Source organism: Mus pahari, chromosome 10 (genome assembly GCF_900095145.1).
Source record: "Mus pahari chromosome 10, PAHARI_EIJ_v1.1, whole genome shotgun sequence".
NCBI classification, from domain to species: domain Eukaryota; kingdom Metazoa; phylum Chordata; class Mammalia; order Rodentia; family Muridae; genus Mus; species Mus pahari.
The window spans coordinates 43,332,507-43,353,406 of NC_034599.1; the positions used below are offsets into that span (position 1 = coordinate 43,332,507).

General features: G+C 44.5%; 1 protein-coding gene and 1 non-coding gene across 2 annotated transcripts in view; both read left to right on the forward strand.

Annotated features, from left to right (window-relative positions):
- The window catches only part of LOC110328297 (NXPE family member 4-like), a 232,089-nt gene that overhangs the window by 24,403 nt on the left and 186,786 nt on the right, over window positions 1-20,900 (forward strand).
- LOC115064902 lies at window positions 811-954 on the forward strand. Its single transcript, XR_003844725.1, has one exon. It is a non-coding gene; the product is annotated as a small nucleolar RNA SNORA48 (small nucleolar RNA).

The window sequence follows — 20,900 nt, forward strand, 5'->3', positions numbered from 1 at the left end:
CAATCCCCAGCTCCCACATGGCAGCTCATAATCATTTTAAACTCTGGTCCCAGGGACTCTGATACCCTCTTTTGATCTCTGGACACCAGGCACACAGACATATATGCAGGAGAAACAACCATATGCATAAAATAAATTTTAAAATTTAAGATAAGAAGAAACATGTTCCTAACTGTGAAAATGTGGGGAAAGTTTATCTTAATCTCACCATGTGAAATGGTCTTTATTAATGGTAATAACTAGATACTTAGATAAATCTCAAGGATTGCAAAAATTATGCTTGAGCTCTAAATTCTACACACACAGAGGCACACACATCATCCCGGCCCAATCCAGCACTGTGTAGCATGTATGTGGCACCTCTCCCCATGGCAACGCCATTCATGTGAAGGTTTAAGACAAAAAGTGGGGCCACCCTAGATGACTCCCCTCCTCCTCCCATATACAATCATCTCAGTTCCCTTTATCTAATCTAGAAAACACAGCTCCATTCACCTATGTCTGTCCTCTGTCACATGGAGTAGGGCCACCTGCTGACTAGATAGCCACCATTCATCAATTTATCACAATCCCTGACTTCACCTCTGCCTCATCCACCCCATATCCATATTACAGACACTTTTATAAAAAATGAAAAACCACCAGGTGTGGTAGCCCATGTCTCTAATCCCTGTGCTCAGAAAGCAGAGGCTAGAGATCATCCCAAGTTCAAGGCGAGCCTGGTATATTTGCTTAGATCTAAGCCATCCAGAGCTACATAGCAAAGTCTTATCTCAACAACAATGGAGGCAGGGGGATAAAAAAGAAAAGCACCCCTGGCAATGGGCAAAGAGACCCCCTTGGTGTTGGTGTTGTCCTTATATCAGTCAGGAGCAGAGTATACAGCATCCCTTGTTCATGCTAGCCTGGTGCCTGGCTTGGTGGCCAAAGATGGTTTATGCCTAGGACTCATAAAAATTTACATTAAACCAAATCTAGGCAATGCAATGCAGGAGGAGGAAGACAGACAGAGACCTGTGGACCAGAGATCTGCCTTCCTGCACACAGCACAGGTGAGCTGTAGACACCTGCTTGCCACCGTGCCATGCAGCGAGGATAGCAGATGTCAGGACAGAGGGCGTCACCCAGGACCCTACCAGTCATGTAACTAGCCTGCATTGTGAGCCACCACAAGGTGTGAATATGTGGCGATCAGGTGGGAGAGAAGGAGAAGTGGAGCAGCCTGAGCGTTATGAAGAGAGATGGAACTGGGGACTCGAGGGTGCAGAGCGGTGTGAGTGGCCAGCCCTGCCACCTGAAGCCACGGTGAGCTCTGGGTCTGTGGCTACAAAGTGGCAGAGGTTGGTGTCCATGGCTCATCTTACCACTAGAGAACATGGGGATGTCCCTGGTTGGGCAGCTACTGGAGACCCTGTGGATGTTCAGGGGCTGTGCAGAATTGTCTCTGCCCCCCCCCCCCATTGCTATCACACCCTGGAGAACTGGCCTCATCTCTCACCTGCTACAGCACTCCAGAGAATGGGCCCTGTGCCTCACCCAGACAGCACAGTGGAGCTGACTCTGGTGGGGGTGTAAGTGAGCCAGTCCCAAGGGGGTGAGTGTGGGAGAGCTGACCCTCCCTCACTTAGCTGCTGTGGGTTGGCACAGGTGTAGAGGTGATGCTCCCTCCCAAACCCTCCCAACCTCCAGCAGGCAGGAAAGCTGACCCCGGGTCACGAGCACCAGAGAGCTAGCCCTGCCTCTCCGCCATGAGGTGGTGTGGTGCAGAGGTGATACCCTTCCCCCACTCGCCCCTGGTACCTTAAGCAGTTGGAAGAGCTGGTCCTGCCTCTCACCACCAGCAGCACTCAGAAGAGCTGAACCCAGGGGCGAGAGTGTGGGAGAGCTAGCCCAGGCTCTCCCAGGCTGTAGTACTCGGGAGAGTGGGCCATACACCTAGACTGGGCAGCACAGTGGAGCTGGCTCCGAAGGCATGGGTGTGGATGGCTGGCCCTGAGGGCATGGGAGCAGGAGCGATAGCCTGGCTGGAGCAGAGCTGGAGTGCTTGCCCTGGTGGTGCACGTAAGGGAGAGGCAGTGCTCTGATCACTTCAGCTATGACCCAGGCCCAGATCCAGGGCTCCAAATTGACCCACTCCAAACCTATCTCATCTGCCAATGGTTGGGACGCATAAAAGGACCAGTCCTGCTGTTCCAAAGCTGCAGGATCTCCACAACCCGAGGGGACAACAGGATGACTGGGAGAAGTCCCTGTGAGCTTCCAGTATTGATGATGTCACAGAAGCCAGAGAGCGCAAACCCTACTAATGATTTATTGCAATGGACATTTGCGAGTGTTAGTAGACAGACGGATATACTGTGGGACACACTGTGACATACTACAGTTTCCATAGTGTGATGTTTTCTATGCTTTGCACTTTGGTTTTGCTTTTTTGTTTGTTTATTTTGCTTTTAATTTTGGTGAGGAGGTTGCAAGAGTAAAGAGCAGATGTGAGGGGTCGGGGAGATGAGCGGGACTGGGGTGCACGCACAGAGAACAATACAAAGTTAAGAGAGAGAGAGAGAGAGAGAGAGAGAGAGAGAGAGAGAGAGAGAAACTGGACCATGCAGCTCTTTTGCCTAATGCCTTTCGTGGCTCCCAACTGCCTTTAGAATTAACTTGTTCTGTCTGAAAATAAGACCAACTCAGTTGTTTGGAAAACCTTGTGCTGACAACAACTAAAAATTAATAGTGTTTTAAATTTTTTCATATAAAAACATTGAATTACCAATTATATGATAAGGAACTATCAAATCAAAAGGTAAGGGAAATTAAGAATCCAGATAGTCAAGCCGGGCGCGGTGGCGCATGCCTTTAATCCCAGCACTCAGGAGGCAGAGGCAGGCGGATTTCTGAGTTCGAGGCTAGCCTGGTCTACAAAGTGAGGTCCAGGACAGCCAGGGCTACCCAGAGAAACCCTGTCTCGAAAAAACAACAACAACAACAACAACAACAACAACAACAAAAAGAATCCAGATAGTCAAATAGTGAGTTTGGTCCCTTTATCATTTCCTGAAATGGGTCAGCCAGTCACAGGCTCATGAGAGAATGGAAACAAGAATCAAACCCCCAAGCGTCTCAAGGTGGGGTGTGTAATGAGATAGCCTTCTTCAGCCAGGCAGGGGTGTCATGCACCTTTAGTCCCAGCTCTCTGGAAGCAGAGGCAGGTAGATCTCTGAGTTTAAGGCCAGCCTGATCTACAGAATGATTTCTGGTACAGCCAGAACTACACAGAGAAACCGTGTCTTTAAAGCAAAGCAAAACAAAACAAAACAAAAAGATAGCCATCTTCTGCAGTAAGCCGGGGGGTAGGGTGGAAAGTGTATCAAAGGGCAGCAGATGTTGGATTGCCATCTCAGGAGTTTAAAACATGTTCTTAGCTCTGTGAAGATCGGGACATCAGAAAATAATCTCTCCCCTAGAAATTGTAAGCACAAAATGGTCATCTACTTAACGTATGGGATAAATTCTTTGGAACTGAAAAGGCCATTCATTGCTGTGAATTTGGTTCACTATGGCCAAACTCTGGAAGTCCATGTGGGAAAAACTCAACCCCCAGTTCGTCTGTTCAGAAAATGCTTCTAGGTTTCAGAGATGTCTCAGAAATTACGTTCAAGGACAGTGAGTAAAGCCCAGTTGAAAATACCAAGGTACAAGTGAAAATTAGGAGAGAGAATTCATTGGAAACAGCAGACAGAAAAGAGCGGAGCCACCGGCTCCACACTAAGTTAACAGAAGCATTATGGAAGGTATGTGTTTACTCTAAGGTAAGAGAGATTTTAAAATATTTTCATGGGGGCTTACAAAGGCACAACCTAAGGTATTTGAGATGGAAATAAGTGAGATTTCTAGGACTGAAAACGAGAGTGATTGTGGCTGAGCTGATGGATTTAATGGCAAACAGGAATTGGTGAAACAGAAGCTTACTCGGTATCTAGAGAGCTCTACCCCTGATGGAAGACAGATAAGAGGGATTGAGAGTGAAGAAGCAGATCTGGTCTTTGTTTAATTCAAGATTTACATGGATAGAAGAACGAGGCGGAGACAATGTATGAAGCCGCAGTGGCTGGCTGAGAATTTTCCAGAAATGCTTAAAGACAGTTTCAAGAGTTCTTTCAATCCAAACAAAACCAGAAGGTAGAAATCAACTCACAGATGTGGCATGGTGAACTTTCAGACCCCATGGATGGTGGAAATCTTAACAGTAGAGAGAAGACAAACATGTTGCCTTCAGTGAGGCGCAGATACAGCAACAGCCAAGCTCTCTGTACTGGTTAGTTTTGTGTCAACTTGACACAGCTGGAGTTATCACAGAGAAAGGAGCTTCAGTTGGGAAAATGCCTCCATGAGATCCAGCTGTGGGGCATTTCCTCAATTAGTGATCAAGGCAGAAGGGCCCCTTGTGGGTGGGACCATCTCTGGGCTGGTAGTCTTGGGTTCTATAAGAGAGCAGGCTGAGCAAGCCAGAGGAAGCAAGCCAGTAAAGAACATCCCTCCATGGCCTCTGCATCAGCTCCTGCTTCCTGGCCTGCTTGAGTTCCAGTCCTGATTTCCTTGGTGATGAACAGTAGTGTGGACATGTAAGCTGAATAAACCCTTTCCTCCCCAACTGCTTCCTGGTCATGATGTTTGTGCAGGAATAGAAACCCTGACTAAGACACTCTCGAAACTGCTACGTCGGGAATAAAGTCTCAGTTCCCTGCTGTAGCCCTTGTATGCTGTGCCATGTGCTCTGTGCCTGGCCTCATTTCCCATCGGTTCCTTTCTTCGCCATCACTTGCTCTGTGTTCACTTGGTCCCCTCCTTTCCATGACAGATCCCATCCACTGCTCCATCTGCCCAGGTCCTGTCAACCCTGGGTGACCCGTTCTTAGCAGCTCTCCAAGGATGCTTCGTCCAACCAACTTTTGCCATTTGTTCTCATTGGATCTTTGCTCTTTCTTCATTCGGCATCTCCCCTGCTAGACTGTACTCCGTAAGTACCAGAACCAAGATATTCTGAACACATCATTGCACCGAACAGAGCTCACATCCAAGAACTCTGGAGGAAATCTGTGAAGAAGATATTTTTGTTCAGATACTTCTTGTCCTTTCCTAGGTATGGTTCCTTACTTGGTTATACATCACTTTTGTGTTTTCCTTCTTACAGATATAACAACATCCCATCTTCTAGGTTATGTTTTAAATTATCCATGTAGCATAAACTATTCACCATGTGTATAAGTGTCCTTCCATAACTTCATTTCTGATGCTTTCATTGTTGTCTGTTATGAACATATCATAATTTATTTACTCAAACCACTATAGCTTGCTGTTTAGATTGGGCTTCTAAATCTTGATGTAAGGAAGTCATCTTTCCTTATGCCTTAGCAATTGTACCTGAATAAAGTTCAAAGGGGGAGACCAGATGTACATGTGAATATCTACCTGATATCTCTGTGTCCCTGTCACTTAACTTCCTTACCCAAGGACAGTCTTATCTTGTTTAACACCTATGACCATTTCAATGCACAAAAAAAATGGGAATTTTATTAAAAATTTTTCTCTCTCATAAATTTTAATCTAATAATCACAGTCTATGCATATTGGAGTCTTTGTGTAGGATATATATATATATATATATATATATATATATATATATATATACACACATATGTGTGTGTGTGTACATGTGCATTTGTATGAATGTATGTTAGGGATATATGTGAACATATATGTATACGTGTGTGTGTGTGGAGATCAGAGGTTTGTGTTGGGTGTTGTTCTCAATTTGTTTCTGACTTATTTTGGGAAGAACCAAGTCTCTCACTGATTCAGGCAGAGTCAATGGCCAGCCAGGCCCTCCTGCCTCTCTCCCCAGCACTGCAGTGTCTGATGCTAAGAAACTGAACTCATAGCCAGTATTTGTTTCTTTGGTTGATTTTTGTTTGTTAACTGATTTTCAGCATTGCTTTATATAGGCTCATAGAGACTAGTCACATTCCTCTAGGTGTTAGGTTTATGTTATGACACATTAAACTAGTGCCCTATCATTAATATGATCTAAAATAAGCTCCCAAATATATAACTGAGTTTTTAAAAATAGGGTCTCATATGCCCAGGATGGCCTCTAACTTACTGTGCAGCCAAGGAAAGCATGTACTACCACACATGGTTTTATATGTTGCTAGGGAACCGAAAGTAGGACAAGCCTTTAAACACTCAAAGCTTGCCCATAGTGACCTCTTCCTCCAGAAAGCCATGCTTCTCCAAAACAGTTCCATCAGCTGAGGAGCAAGTATTCAAATGCTGGTGACTGTGGGAGACACTCACATTCAAACAGCCACACTTGGTACGTAGCTCACCTCGGCAGTTGTAGACATTCTCACCAGGGACACTTGAAAGTATGGCTTTCCCCATCCTCATCGCCAGCATCTCCTCCCACTTCTGATGTGGTACATGAAGAATGATGTCTTTTCTCTGTATTCTGCATGTCTTTCATTAGCAATGGGATCAGTGTCCTTTCTGCTCATCTGAAAGCCATTTGTATATCCTTTCCTGTGGACTGTTCATATTCTTTCTCAATTTCTAATGTATGGTTGGCTGTACCTTCTCTATTGATTTGCAAGCATTCTTTAAATACAAGCTCTCTTTCACCTACCCACCATACTCTGAAAGCTAAGAGTTTTCATAATTTCAGTAGGAAAGTCATGTAGTCTAGAACTTGACATGGGATGATGTGAATTCTTAATCTACCTCAGTTAGTGAGGCCACTGGTCCATTTGCTGCATCAATAACAAAGGTTCCAGTTACAGGATACTACCCCAGAAGCAGCTGGAGGAGTTCCGCAATATACCATATATTCACAGTATGCTCTTTCTAAAAACAAAACTTAAAACTCAGTGTGGTCTTAGATTCTTTAAAAACTGAAAAAACATTGACAAAATTGTCTTACTTTCTTTTTCCATATTGCTTTTTTTCCATGTAGAGGCAAAAATAAACAAACAAACAGACCCAACAAGAATAGGAAATAGGAAAAGTAAAGATTTCCTTACTCCAGTGTCCAGTCTGTTTAGCACCAGGGGATCCTCATCCTCCTGTCTCTACATGGCTGTCCCTGTGGAAAGTGTTGTAAAAGCATCATGGGATCAAAGAACAGACGTGAAGTCGGCGGATGAATCTGCTCACAGATGTATTAGCTACAGCTCTCACCAGCTCGAGCTCTATTTCACATGTTAATGTTTTTCTGGCTGTTTAGCACCTAATAAATCATATATTTACGGAAACAGAAATGAAGTCATCCTTGTAAAAAGACTTTCCCCACTCAGACTTTCCCCACTCTCAGATCACAATGCACTTCCCCCCCACCCCCCACCCCTCCCTGTGCCTTTTCCGAATCCTTTGTCCTGTTTATGACCCACCTGGAGTTCATTTTGGCAGAAGTGATGAGATAGGGATCCAAAATGACTCTTTTATCAGATGGCTGTTCAGTTGTCTCAGCTACACCCATTGATCACTCATCCGTGCTTTGTTAATTTGAAATCTTAACTTCATCATACACTGAATGTTTATGCTTTTTGAATTCATCTTTTTGCACTGAGTCTGTCGCTTCATATTCTTGACAGTACATACCGGAGAGGAGGCTCTTACCTCTTTATAGCCCTGAAAGCAGCAGGTGTGTGGCTTGCTCTGACCCACATCCTTGGAAAGACTCTCTGTTCGTATTTTTTAAGCCTTTTTTCATTTTGCAAAATAGAGGATAATTTAATAGTCTTTTACCTGGTTGTTTATTGCAATCAAGCCTGGCATTTGTTTCTGTATATGTTTATTTGGATTATTGAATACTTTATTTTTCTTCTGTTACATATTAGATATTGAATGTTTTTCTCTTATATGTCTAAGGAAACACCTAAATTATCCTCAATGCTAAGGGCCTTTTTAAAGACTCTCTTTCAGAGGTGCAGTTGATGTTAGGAATATCAGGATGGGCTGTGTGAAAGGATCATTCTGAAATACTCTCGTTGAGCAGATCTCCAAGCTGAGAGTCCTTCAGCTGGGGAGGTGGAGGGAAGCAAATAACAGCATTTGCTTCAGGCTGAGTGTTTTTGTCTCCCGGTTCATGTGTTCAAGTTGAACACCCCATGTAATGGTATTTGAAATTAGGACTTTAAAAGTAATTAGTTCATGAGAGTAGGGTCTTAGAAGAAAAGACACCAACGGGCTTCCCTCTGATCTCTCCCACATGAGACCAGAGTGAGAGGCAATCTGCCTGTTGGCTCTGAAGACACCATGCAAGAGAACCCAGCCATGTGGGAACCCTGACCTTGACCTTAAAGCCTCCAGAACTCTGAGATGTTTGTTTTAAGCCATCTCTTTAAGCCATCTTTTTGTAGGACGACATCACAGAAGCCCTAAGTGTATAAGGCAATATCTAACACTAGCTAACCACCAATGGGTTGGTTCTTTCACACTTCTATTCATGGCATACTCAGAATAATTTTATGAATTATCATTGCTGCCTTTTCTGGGACTAGGAAACTCTGACATGGCAGTAAGTAATGATTTGGTACATAGGTAGGACGTTACAGGAACATGGGTAAAATCCAGCTCTCATCTGGGCATACCTATGACTTTGAAGGTTGAAGCAGAAAGATCACAAATTTAAGGGCAACCCGGGCCATATAGTGGATCCAGGGTCAGCCTGAGTTACATAACAAGATATTCTATCTAAAATAAAATACAATAAACTAAAATAGAAATCAATTTTAAAGCCTCGGCTTCCTGATATTTCAGTATTCTTAATGCCTTTCTGTCTTGAAATTTTATTCTCCCGTGACTCCAACTAGTAGAAAATATGCATTCATACACAAACTGTAAGGTGGGCAGTTTGTCTTCAGCTAACTGTGTGTCTGTCATACAGATGGACAGGTGTCCTGTGGACTCTGCCACCCCATCCCCAGCAGTGTCACTCTCCTGTTCCTGCCCCAGGTAATCAGAGACCTTCACCAGGACACCCACTGCTGGGACCTTGCCTGGCATTGCCCTCAGCTCTGGACATATCCTTGAACCCTTCCCTTTTCTCTTCATCAAAGTGTCCCTGGCCTTAGAACTAGAAGCCACAGTTTCTGGTAATTTATTCAACTAAATTGGGCAGTTGTTAATAAATGCTAATGAATTAATACCTCATTCCCACAGAAGCCAGGAAGTAGAGCAGTGAAGGGAAAATTGAGCAAAATTTTGCAACCAAATGACAAATAACAAATCTGGGTTTCCAGCTTGTGTGGGGTCGTCTTCCCCGGGATCATCCTGAGGAGAAAAGAAAGCATTGGTCCAAGGCCTAACAAAGCAGAGGAAGACAATGTGGGGAAGTAGCTGGCCCTCAGCTGCTGTGGGCGCTGGCCCTTCCTGGTCTAGCTCCACAGCAGACATGAACCTCCCAGCCATAACGCACAGCAAAAGCTCTGACAACTTAGAGGTGAGGGTGGTGAGACGGAACAGCCCGGGAGAACTGGGACTTCCAAGGGGAAGGCTCTCCTAGAGGCAGAGCAGAGTGTACTCCGCTTAGACCTGGAGAAACTTCTCCAGTGCCTTCGCTTTTGCTTACTGATCCAGGATCCGGAGAAAGAGGAAGGTTACTTTTTAGACTTGCATCACAACAGAATCCTCTCACATGCTCTAGCTTCAAGGTAGTTCCTGCAGTGTTGTGATAACAATCTCAGGGAAGAAGCTGGATGTGAAATGGGGGAGCATTCTTATGTGTTCCGTTGCAGATGGCAAGGATCGATCTGATAGACTGGAGAGATGGCTCATCCTTTTAGAGCATAGACTGCCCTCACAGAGACTCCACATTTGACTCCTGGTACCCATGTTGGACATAACAACTGCCAGTTCAACTCCAGGGCACACAACACCTTTGTCTGGACTCTACAGACACCTGCGCTTGTATGTACACACCCACACACATATCCTCACAGCGAAAAATACAATAAACCTTTAAAAACACAACTCACTATCATTTTGTTAGAGGATAGGAGGTGAGCAAATGCGAGATGGTCTATAAAATTTGTAGTCACCACGATAATACAATATCTTCAGAAATCATTGCTCAAAGCTACAGGTTCTCTCTATCCTAGACTTTTCCTTTGACAATGACTAGTGCTTGTGAGGAATATAGGAGATGAAGGCCTAAGTCCATCACAACCACAGAGATACTCAGTCTGGAGGTGAGGCTCTGAATGAGACAAACTCTGGGGTCCCCTCCAGCCGGATGCTCCTGCGATTGTGTCTGGCTTTATCTGAAGGGATGAACTGCTCTAAAAATGGAGAATGAGAAAGGATTAATTACCCAATTGAATAAAACCTTTCTGAAGTGGAAACTCCTGTGTACCTTTACCCTCTTGATGAGCTCTGGTGTTCTGAGGCCATTGTGAGGTTAAGATAATTTTACCATGAACGAACACCCCTGAGACAGGTGAGAAACGTAACCACTCTTCTTGTCACTGAGTGAGAAACTGAGGCCTGGGGAAACCGGTCCTAGTGACTGCTGACCAGCTCTATAAAGACTCAGGATGCTGATTAGAATGGCTTTTCCCTCCCAAGCCCCACTGCATTGGATAGGTGCATTAAAAGCCTCCCCTGGAAGACAAACCCTGGCACAGGCAGGTAGCTTTCCATTAATAAAGCAAAAATATAAATCCTCTTGGTGATTCTAGATCAGGGCTCAACCCCCCTCCTTCCCCACCCCCACAGGAATCCACAAACACGTTTTTAAATAACAAAAGAAAATTGAGTACCCGATGCAGTTAGCAGTGGCCCCATGGGGGCTGAGGAGGCCAGACAAGGAGTCTATTATTTTGCACCTGTCCTGCCCCATAGCTCATTGTGCAGCAGTATTTACTTAAAAAGCAGAGAAGGAAATCATTATTTGCTCTTAGTCCTGCGATTCCCGCGGCTATGCTCTTTGGAGGAAGTGTTTTATTTTATTTCTTTTTTTTTTTCCCCTCCTCTTTTCCCATGCTTGAGTTGCAAGAGGTAAAAGCAGCAATGCCTGGTGCATACGATACGGAGAATGAGCACCGGGGCCAGGGTAGAGTTTAGCAGATGTCTGCACTGCCTCCTTTCATGTCTGGACAGCGATGAAAGGAAATGAGCTCAAAGGGAGAGTTTCTCTTTCCTCTTCCTCTCTCGCCATGTCCAAAAACTGCATGTGCGCTACATATGCACACCGTCTATGCACGCATACAGTAGGTATACACACAGACATATACAGACATGTTTTCATTATACTATGCAATGAAACACACATGAATATACACCTCCCTCCTCAAAACCAAAAGAGTTCAACTACGCTGGGGATAGAGGGGGGACAAAAAGGCCACAACTTGGCAGAAAATAATAACAGGAAAAGAATCCGCCCTCTTTGAAATGCTCTAAGTATCTTCTGGTTATGAATGCCTTTTTCCTCTAAATGGCTGTGTTTGCTCCACTAGATTGGCAGCAATCAGCTTTAGAAGTGTTGGGGAAAGATTTACTTGAACAGATGAAGGAAAATTATTCCCTCCTAAATGCTGGCGTCCACCACAGATGATGTAGCGTTCGCCTGCTTGGCAGAAGGACTGTGAATTTTGAAGAAGCTTGTTTTCCTAGAAAATATGGTCCTTGGGCCAGGAGGACAATGTCATGACCAGGCTGATAAAAATGTGACTGTTGGACGTTATAAGGTGTTAAAGACAGTACTTTCAAAGTGGCGAACTTTTGGTAAGGGCCAAGAGCTATTGGACAGTGGGATACATGATACTGCGGCAGAAGAGGGCAGCTAAGACTGGCTGCCTGTGTTAGGCAGATGATGGAAGCCAATACTAAAAGGCTCTACACCATCATCTTATCCTAACCCTGCAACCCTTACCCCAAAAAGGAGAAAAAACTTAGTTTATCTATGTCACACTGTTGTAACAAGTATACTTTGACTGATCAGTCCAAGCTCCACCAATGAGCACTTGGTATTTCATTAATAAATCCATTTGCTGCCAATTCTGACGCCTCAGTTCAATACCTATGACCAACATCATGAAAGGAGAACATTGAGTTGTCTTTTATCTTCTACAAGTACACCACAGTACATGTATGCCGACATACATACACACAATAACTAGATAGATGATAGATAGATAGATAGATAGATAGATAGATAGATAGATAGATAGATAGATAGATAGATGTAAGATTTAAAAGAAAGAATATGAAGCAGCAATGCAGTGGACCAGACTTCAGTTTGGATAGCACACCTTCCAGAGATGATAACACTGGAGCAAGATCTGAGACCTGTGAGGGAGTAAGCCATGCATGGATCTTGGCATTGCATTTTGGGTAGAGGTAACTGTGAATGCAAAAGATGTAAGGGGGATTTCTCCTCGGCATGTTTGAAAAATAGCAAAATGGCAGTATATATGGAGGAGAATGAGCAAGGAGCTGAAGTCACAAAGATAGTGGAAGTAGAAAGTGGGGATCATACCCAGCCCAGCCTGTCCCTGTCAGCCACAGTAAAAAAGATGGCTTGAAATAAGGGCAGGAAGAAGATGGAAGATTGAAAGTTGCCTTGATATAGCAAGGTAGGAGAAGAGCTGGGACAATGGAGAATGAAAAAAGGGGAAGATAGACAGCTGGGAAGTGTGGAGAAACAGAAGGACAAAGGCTGAGAGAGGAGGAGGCAGCATTCATCTCCAGCAGTGACCGCCTGAGCCCTGGGCAGTGAGAAGAAAATCAGAAGCTTCATGGAAAACCAGCCCACCCTGGTGAAAACAGAGGGGTCCTACACACAGTATAAGCCCACGGTTCTAGCAATCCTCAAATCCAGTTGGGTTTCCTTTCCTCACCCCCAAACACAGTTAGCAGATACCAGTTGTCTAGAGCATTAGGTACCCTAGGGAGAGCTGCCTGGGCCATGACTGCAAAGCTAAGTATGTGTGACCAGAAGATGCCCCTAGATGTCTAGCGTGAAAGGCCAACATTGGAGAATTCATCTCTCTTATCATTCCCCAACTCTCAAATTGCTGCAGTTGAGTACCATCTTGAGAGGAATGCATTATTTAAAGCCAAGCTACCCTGGGGACCTGATAACAAAAATGAATCACACGTCAAGGGGCCTGGGGTTAGCCTGCCACAGACCCAGAGTGGAAGACGCTCTAAGGATCAGTCATGGAGAAGGTGAGAGACAAGCTGGAACATAGCAAGAAACTCGGATGATGTACATTCTGAAGCTAAGAAATAATTCCATCACCCGAGGATAACCAGACAGTCTGAGCGCCCCAATCCTGAGGTCAGTGAGGGGCCCAGCCCCTCATGCCTCCTGCTTGCCACAAGGGTCCTTGCCAATGGGATGGAGAATTCTACAGTCGCCTATACTTGACCTCTGCAGCTTCACTTTCCAGCAGAGTGCTTAATGCCAAGCAGGCTTTAAAAGCACATGGATTGCCCCACTTCACACAGACACAGACTCGGTGCTCTTTTCATCCTTCACCCCGCCAAACACACTTAGGAAATGCCAGCTACCTGGAGCATCAGTTACCGTAGGAGAGGGAGCATGGACTGAGAGGCTAAGTAAGTGTGACCAGAGATGCCCCTGGTGCCCAAAGGAGGCAGGGTTCTAAAAGGAAGACAGCAGGGTTGGACATCTCTGCTTGACTACTCTAGGCTCAGCATCAGCTTAAAGCAGGAAAGACGGGCCATGCTGACTTCAGCTCTCATACCCATCCCACAAGCCAGAAAGAGTCCATGTTCCGAGGAGAAGGAAGCCGTTCGTACTTCACCTTTTTAGACTACTCTCCTTTCTCCTCTCTCCTTTCTTCTTTCTAGTGTGCCTCAGCTAGTATTTTGCCTTTAATGACTTTAATTTTTCATCCTTTCGCTTACTATTACAACTTTGTCTGAATTTTTCCTCATTATATTGCCAAGTTTCTTCCTCTCTCCCTTTTCTTCTGCCTCTGTTCAAGTCAGTCTCACCCATGATGCTTTTCTTCCCTTCCTCTAGCTAACCATATTTTTACTTTCTTTTTCTCCTTTCCATGACCCTATCCATTATTTAATTCATCTGGTCTTTTTTTTTTTAATGTACCCTGAGTAATTTTAACTTTATAATATACTCCACATTGTTTTTGCCATTTTCTATTCTGTGGCCATTGACGGTATAGTAATATTTTTAATATATATTTCTGTATCTTGTTGTTGCATAAAATGGTTTTTTTTCCCCTGAGTGGTAGTGAAGATTGAGCCCTCCAAAGGAAGATGCCCACTGAGCAAATAGTTAAATAAAACTGTAAGGGACCACCAAACAGCCCGATGACCTCTATAACATAAGCATAAGAAACATGAAAAAGGAAAGCAACATGGCACCCCCACAAGACTATGTAACCCCTTAAATAAGACTCCAGTGACATTCAAATGACTGAAAGGAAGGATGGAAGTTATTCAAACAATAACCACTGCGGCAAAGCAGAAGCAAAGGAACAGACGGATGACGTGAAGCCAGCGACTGAGGATGGATGAAGTGATGCCAGCGACTGAGGACATAGCTACAGACCCAACAGTATGGATAAGAAGTTCCGCGTGGAAGCTAAGAGCTTGACAAAGCAAAACAAAACAGCACCGTGCTGGCAATGAAAACCTCAGTCATAAACATCGCCAATAAAGGTCTGGAGAGATAACTAACCCTGGCAGTTAATAAAGCATACTGCTCACCCAGAGGACTGGAGTCTGGTTCCCAGCGCCAGTGAAAGGTGGCTCACAACCACCTGTACCTCCAGCTCTAGGGGATCTGACACCTCCTCTTGGCCTCCATGAGCATCTGCACTCCTATCCACATACCTACACACAGGGACATGATTTAAAATAAAAATCTTCCAAATCACCAAGAAGTCTATAATCAACCGGGAAAGAGAGTAGCAGTGGTGGAAGAGACGGCTAAGGAAATCCTACATCCAAGACATCAATGGAGAAAAGGAAGGAAGCATGGCCATAAGCTGGAAGAATCTGTGACGTCTGCTGAAGAGATCTAAGTATTCCTGAGCACAAAAGAGGAACTGAGACAAGAGGCTAAAGATGTAGGAAATTTAAATGAAATTATAGAGGAATTTACCAAATCTAGGAGAAGAAATGCATATCCAAGCACAAAAGGTTTTTAGAACCCCAAATAGACATGACCAGAGAATAACCCCATCACAACACACTGCAGTCAAAATTCTAAGAGTACAAAACAAAGAAACGGCATTTAAAATATCAGGAGAGAATGCCAACTCTCTTACAAAGGCAAGCTCATCACAATAGCATTAGACATCTCAGCAGAAACCCTTAATGGTAAGAAAGCAAAGAATGCTGTATTCCAAGCTTTGGAAGTAAGTAACTGCCAACAGAAATTACTATAGTCAGAAAAGCTATCTTAAAAAAAAATAGAAATAAAGACATTTCACGTAATGCATGACCACCAAGCTAGTGTTATATCCAAAACAGGATCCCAGACCCAAAGGAGGGAGCCAGTGATCTCAAGCATGAGAGCAAAGAGTGGAGTGGGTGAGCAGAGAAAAACTAAGAAACAACCAACGCTCCCTAACTCAGCAAACCTGCGAGCACTGAAGGGGAATGTGAGGACAAGAGGAAAGAGCCAGCAAGAGGTGCACGAGCGTGGGTGGGTGGCAGATGGCTTAGCTGGTATAAGCCTTACAGCCTGAGTCTGATCTCCAGGATGCCTGTTTGGAGGAGAGAGTCCCAAAAGTTGTCCTCTGACCACTACAGGCACACACCTGCTGTGGCACCCATGTACCCACACTCAAACACAGATTTAACAGAACCATATTAATAAATAAAATAAATCTATGGAACCAAGAAGAGCCAGTAATAATTGACCCAAGCAGGAAAACCGCACAACGTCAGGGACCAGCTCACCCCTCTCAAATGTACAAAACATACATTATAGAATATATATATATATATATATATATATATATATATATATATAGAGAGAGAGAGAGAGAGAGAGAGAGAGAGAGAGAGAGAGAGAGAGAGCGAGCGAGAGAATGACACAGATCACTTTGATACCCGACTCCCAGCAGTAGCTATATATTCCAAACAAAAATACAAGACTTCAGAATTACTCTCTGTTTTCAATCAGATAAACCTCACAGAATTTCTCACCTGGCACCTTAGAAATACAAATTCTTAGAAACCAATGAAAATTTCCCTAAAATAAATCACATTTTAGGCCTTAAAGCAAGTCCTAACTAGTAGAGAAAGAAGATAATTTCTTATATTTTAGTAGATTGTAGTGGACAAACAAAACAACCAACCTAGAAATCAATAACAAGAGAGAGTGCATAAGTGTATGGATGCTGAATAAAACACTCTTGAATAACCATTGAGTCATGGGCAGGAGGAGTCATGGAGGACGTCAAAGGATCCCTCGAGCCAAATGAAGAGGAAACCACAGTTGACCAGAGCCTTTGGGGTACCTCAGAGGTAGGATGGAGAGGAAAGTTTACAGGCACGAGGGCTTATGGGAAATGGAGGCCAAATGAACCAGGCACAGAAACCATCAACAACTTAGAAAACAGACAGTCCCCTGGCCGAACTAACCCAAAGAGAGAGAAGACCCAAATTAACACAACTGGAGATGAAAAGGCATCAGTAGCTACAGATCCCTATGAAATACAGAGAATCAGTAGAGAATGCTTGGAAAACTTATATTTAAAAAAACAACAAAAAAAGAAAAAACAACGAAAAGTCCAGAAGAAATGACTCAATTCCTAGATACATACAACCTACGAAAATTAAATGGAGACGAGGCAAAGAACTTAAATAGATCCACAACAACTGAGGGAATTGGAACAGCACTAAAAAGTCCCCCACAAGGAGAAACCCAGAACCTGACAGATTGATGGATACATTCTAACTCTAGCTATGTGCAACTAGCAATGCCCCTCAAGTGCCGACAGTAGAAAGAGGAAGAGCTGTTGAACTAAGCTGTGATGGCAGCATCACTCTGATGCCAACCCCTGTACGGACACAACCACTATCCGATAAACAGAAAGGCAAAGCATCTCAATGAAGTCTGCCCCAGCTGAATTTGAGAGCACCAGTACGTTTCATTCTAGGGATGCAGGGGATGTTCACCGTAAGAACCTCAATAATAATTAAAAGATACTCAGTTACGGGTATTAAGTACACTTAAGAACAGAAATCACAGGTCATCCATCTCAACAGACAACAGAAAGGTCTCTCAGAAAGTTCACATCCCTCTCATGAGAAAGCTCTGAAGACTACGAACGCAGAGGAAGTGGCCATTCTGAAGTTGTGGGCCTTCACACTAGATTTTACACTGTCGTGGTCGAATATAGTTTTATGCACTTAGCCATCACCCAAAAGCAAAAACTCCTTGACAGAACTAGAAAAACAATTAGCTTTGTGTTCCTTACCTACACTCAGTCCGCCCTCGCCCCTGACAGCCACGCTTTTATGGTCTCTACTTTTTAACCATAGAAATGCCTTGAGATGTATAGATTTGGGGTCTGGTTAACTTCCATATGTGATGGTTTTTATTAGTGCGTTCTTCACAATTAAGTTTTAATTAAAGAAAAAAAAAAAAAAAAAACAAGAACAGGAGAACTGCAACGCAGCACAATAAAGGCGAACTATGAGAAACCTGTAACTGACGTTATACTGTACGCTTAAGAACAAAAAAAAAAGGGTTGGTGAGATGGCTCAGTGGGTAAGAGCACCCGACTGCTCTTCCGAAGGTCTGGAGTTCAAATCCCAGCAACCACATGGTGGCTCACAACCATCCATAACAAGATCTGATGCCCTCTTCTGGAGTGTCTGAAGACAGCTACAGTGTACTTACATATAATAAATAAATAAATCTAAAACAACTACAACAAAAACCAAACAAACAAACACAGAGAAAACTAAAAACGTTCTCTCTACAACACCAGGAGCAACACAGGGTGTTCGAAGTCCCTCCTCTTACTTAATACAGCATCAGAGCTAAAAGGCAAGAGGGTGAGCTAAAAGGGGTGCAGGTAGGAGAGGAAAAGTGCAGTCATCTCCATCCGCCCCAGAAAATGTGGAGATCTGAACCCACTATCTGGTGTGCTGATTAAAACAAACCAATAGTAAATAAGCAGATAAACCAATGAATGAAGGAATTAAAAAAAAAAAGTTAGAAATAACAAGACAAAAGCAATGGACTTCTCTCTGATTGAGATGCGAGCCTGGTGAGAGCTTACCCAGAGATCGGCATCCGGGTTACATTTCAGTCAAACCCTGCAGATGTTTGATGCGGGGAGGCAGGCAGAGGAAGAGGTTACAGCAGTATCCAGGAGAGGGATGTTGCTGGTTTGAACGCAGAATATGGTAGGGAATATGGTGACAAAAACCCAACACTCTTAAGGAGTAAAAATCTGAGACACACAAGTGAGCTTGTGTTGACCTAATACAGTAGTTATTTAATCTCACCAGAGCCAAAGGCTTGTGTTCAGGAGAGGGGAGAGAGAAAGTGAAGTCAAACTGAATTCTCTGTCTTCTAAACCAAGGAAGTCTAAGCGGGGAACATGGCAAGTGCTGTGTACAGAGCAGGGTACACAACCAGAGGGGTAAGCCTGGTGCAGCTCCCTCTCCACTCATGACAAACCAGCTGCTGTCACAGCAGTCGCCCTCGTGATTAGTCCACGCCTTTCCCTCCACACTACCATCTAAATGTGTTGCTAGGTGGCAGTGAAATGGGTGCTCTCTTCAACGTGGGCAGTTATTTGCCTTACATCGAGTGGCCCTGCCACTCTCTAAGACCCCACATTCTTGCCTGCATCCTCTTCTTACTTCGACTTTCTTGTTTTCTCAGTTCTGTATCCGCAGCTGGTCAGTGTATGCTGGGGGACACTGCCTCTGACTGACTGGGTATTCCGTGGTCTTCTTCACCCCCCCACCTGGTCTCTACCGACTTGCCCAGACTATCTTTGTAAATCACAGTGCAGACTGTGTGAGCCCTTCAGGATCTGCGGAAGGACATGAAGCCTCCCTTCCCGCCCTTTGGCCGCCCGGTGCCCAGCACCCTGCATGTGCTTCCTTGCTCATCTGTGGGCACACCAGCCTTTCTTCCTCTCTGCTTCTCACGGGCTTTCCCCTCTGGTTGGGGAGCACTCCTTCCCTCCACTATGATTGGGGAGCACTCCTTCCCTCCAGGAAATGAAACCCAGTCATCCAGCTATGCACTATGGCATGTATCTTCCCACTCCACAGATGCCTTTGCTGTGTGTGTGCCGTGTAATAGAACCTCAGCCACCCACACGTGGCTCTGGGGAAGCTGTGCCCAGTGTCATGTGCTGGAATGGTAAATGTTCGTATTTATCAAGCTAAGAAACATTTATTATTGCAATGAATTAACCAACGTCATTTGATCTTTCTAAACTATAGCTACTAGAACTAAGGAGACGGCTCAATTGGTAGAGTACGACACACAGGCCTGACGACTGAAGTTTGACCTCTAGATTACACATGGTAACAAGAAAGAACCTGGGAGTTTTATCTCTGATGTATACACAACAATACATACACAGACACACTCACACAGACACACAGAGAGAGACAGACAGACACAGACACACAGACACACAGAGAGAGACAGACAGACACAGACACACAGACACACAGAGAGAGACAGACAGACACAGACACATACAGACACACAGACACACACATGCACACAGACATAGACACACACACACACACAGAGAGAGAGAGAGAGAGAGAGAGAGAGAGAGAGACCCACAGACACACACACACACATGAACACACACACTCGCACATGTCTCTGCCTCACCAGTACTGGGATTACAAGCTTTTTCTTTTTAAACATGGGGTCTGAGGCTCTGACTGGGGTCCTCAGGAAAGAGAAGCAAGCTCTTAGGTTCTAAACTGTCCTCGTGACTCACATTGTATTTCCAGGCAATACTGCCAACGGACCTTTCCATACTTGTGTGTAACTCTTCAAACACATGCCTGTCTCCTGCAGCGTAGAATTCTGCCCCCTCCGCTTCCTACCCTGATGGACAGTGTCTCCTGTGAGACAAAAATCCTTCCTGCCTTAGGTTGGTTCTCCTGTAAAAATAGGGTGGCAGCAATGAGAAACTTAATATATTAGAGAATAGGAAGCATTCACATTGATTCATGGTTCAGGGTCATGGAAGGACTCTGCAGAGGGCTGTGACAGGCCGACGGTAAGCACTTGCCCGCTGACGAAATGAAAGGTCTTCTCAGAGCAACAGAAAGACACAGAAGATTGGACAAGAAGCAGCTGCCATCATCATGAGTGACACACTGGTCACAAGTAGCAATAACCTACAGTCTTCCAAGCTGTTGTGTTGTCACACTGTGTGTCAGCTTGTGCTGTCTACAGGTATGCACTTGGCTTGTTTGTTTGTTTTTTTATCCAAATGCTAGGAATTAGCAGGGGTTTACAGTCCCAAATGCCAGGGGATTACAGTCCCGGTTTTGGAATCTCCGGAGCAACAGCTGTCACTTTGCACAGTATCCATCTCCAATCCCCAAGCCCAAGCCTCTCATGGGCAAAAGAGGAAGCCCAGCACTCCTGAGGGTCTTCTCCATTTACATTTGCTTTCTGTCCCCAAGGGGTGACTGGATGGATCCTAGGGAATGGGGCTGTCTTAGTCAGGGTTTCTATTCCTGCACAAACATCATGACCAAGAAGCAAGTTGGGGAGGAAAGGGTTTATTCAGCTTACATTTTCATACTGCTGTTAATCACCAAAGGATGCAGGACTGGAACTCAAGCAGGTCAGAAAGCAGGAGCTGATGCAGAGGCCATGGAGGGATGTTCTTTACTGG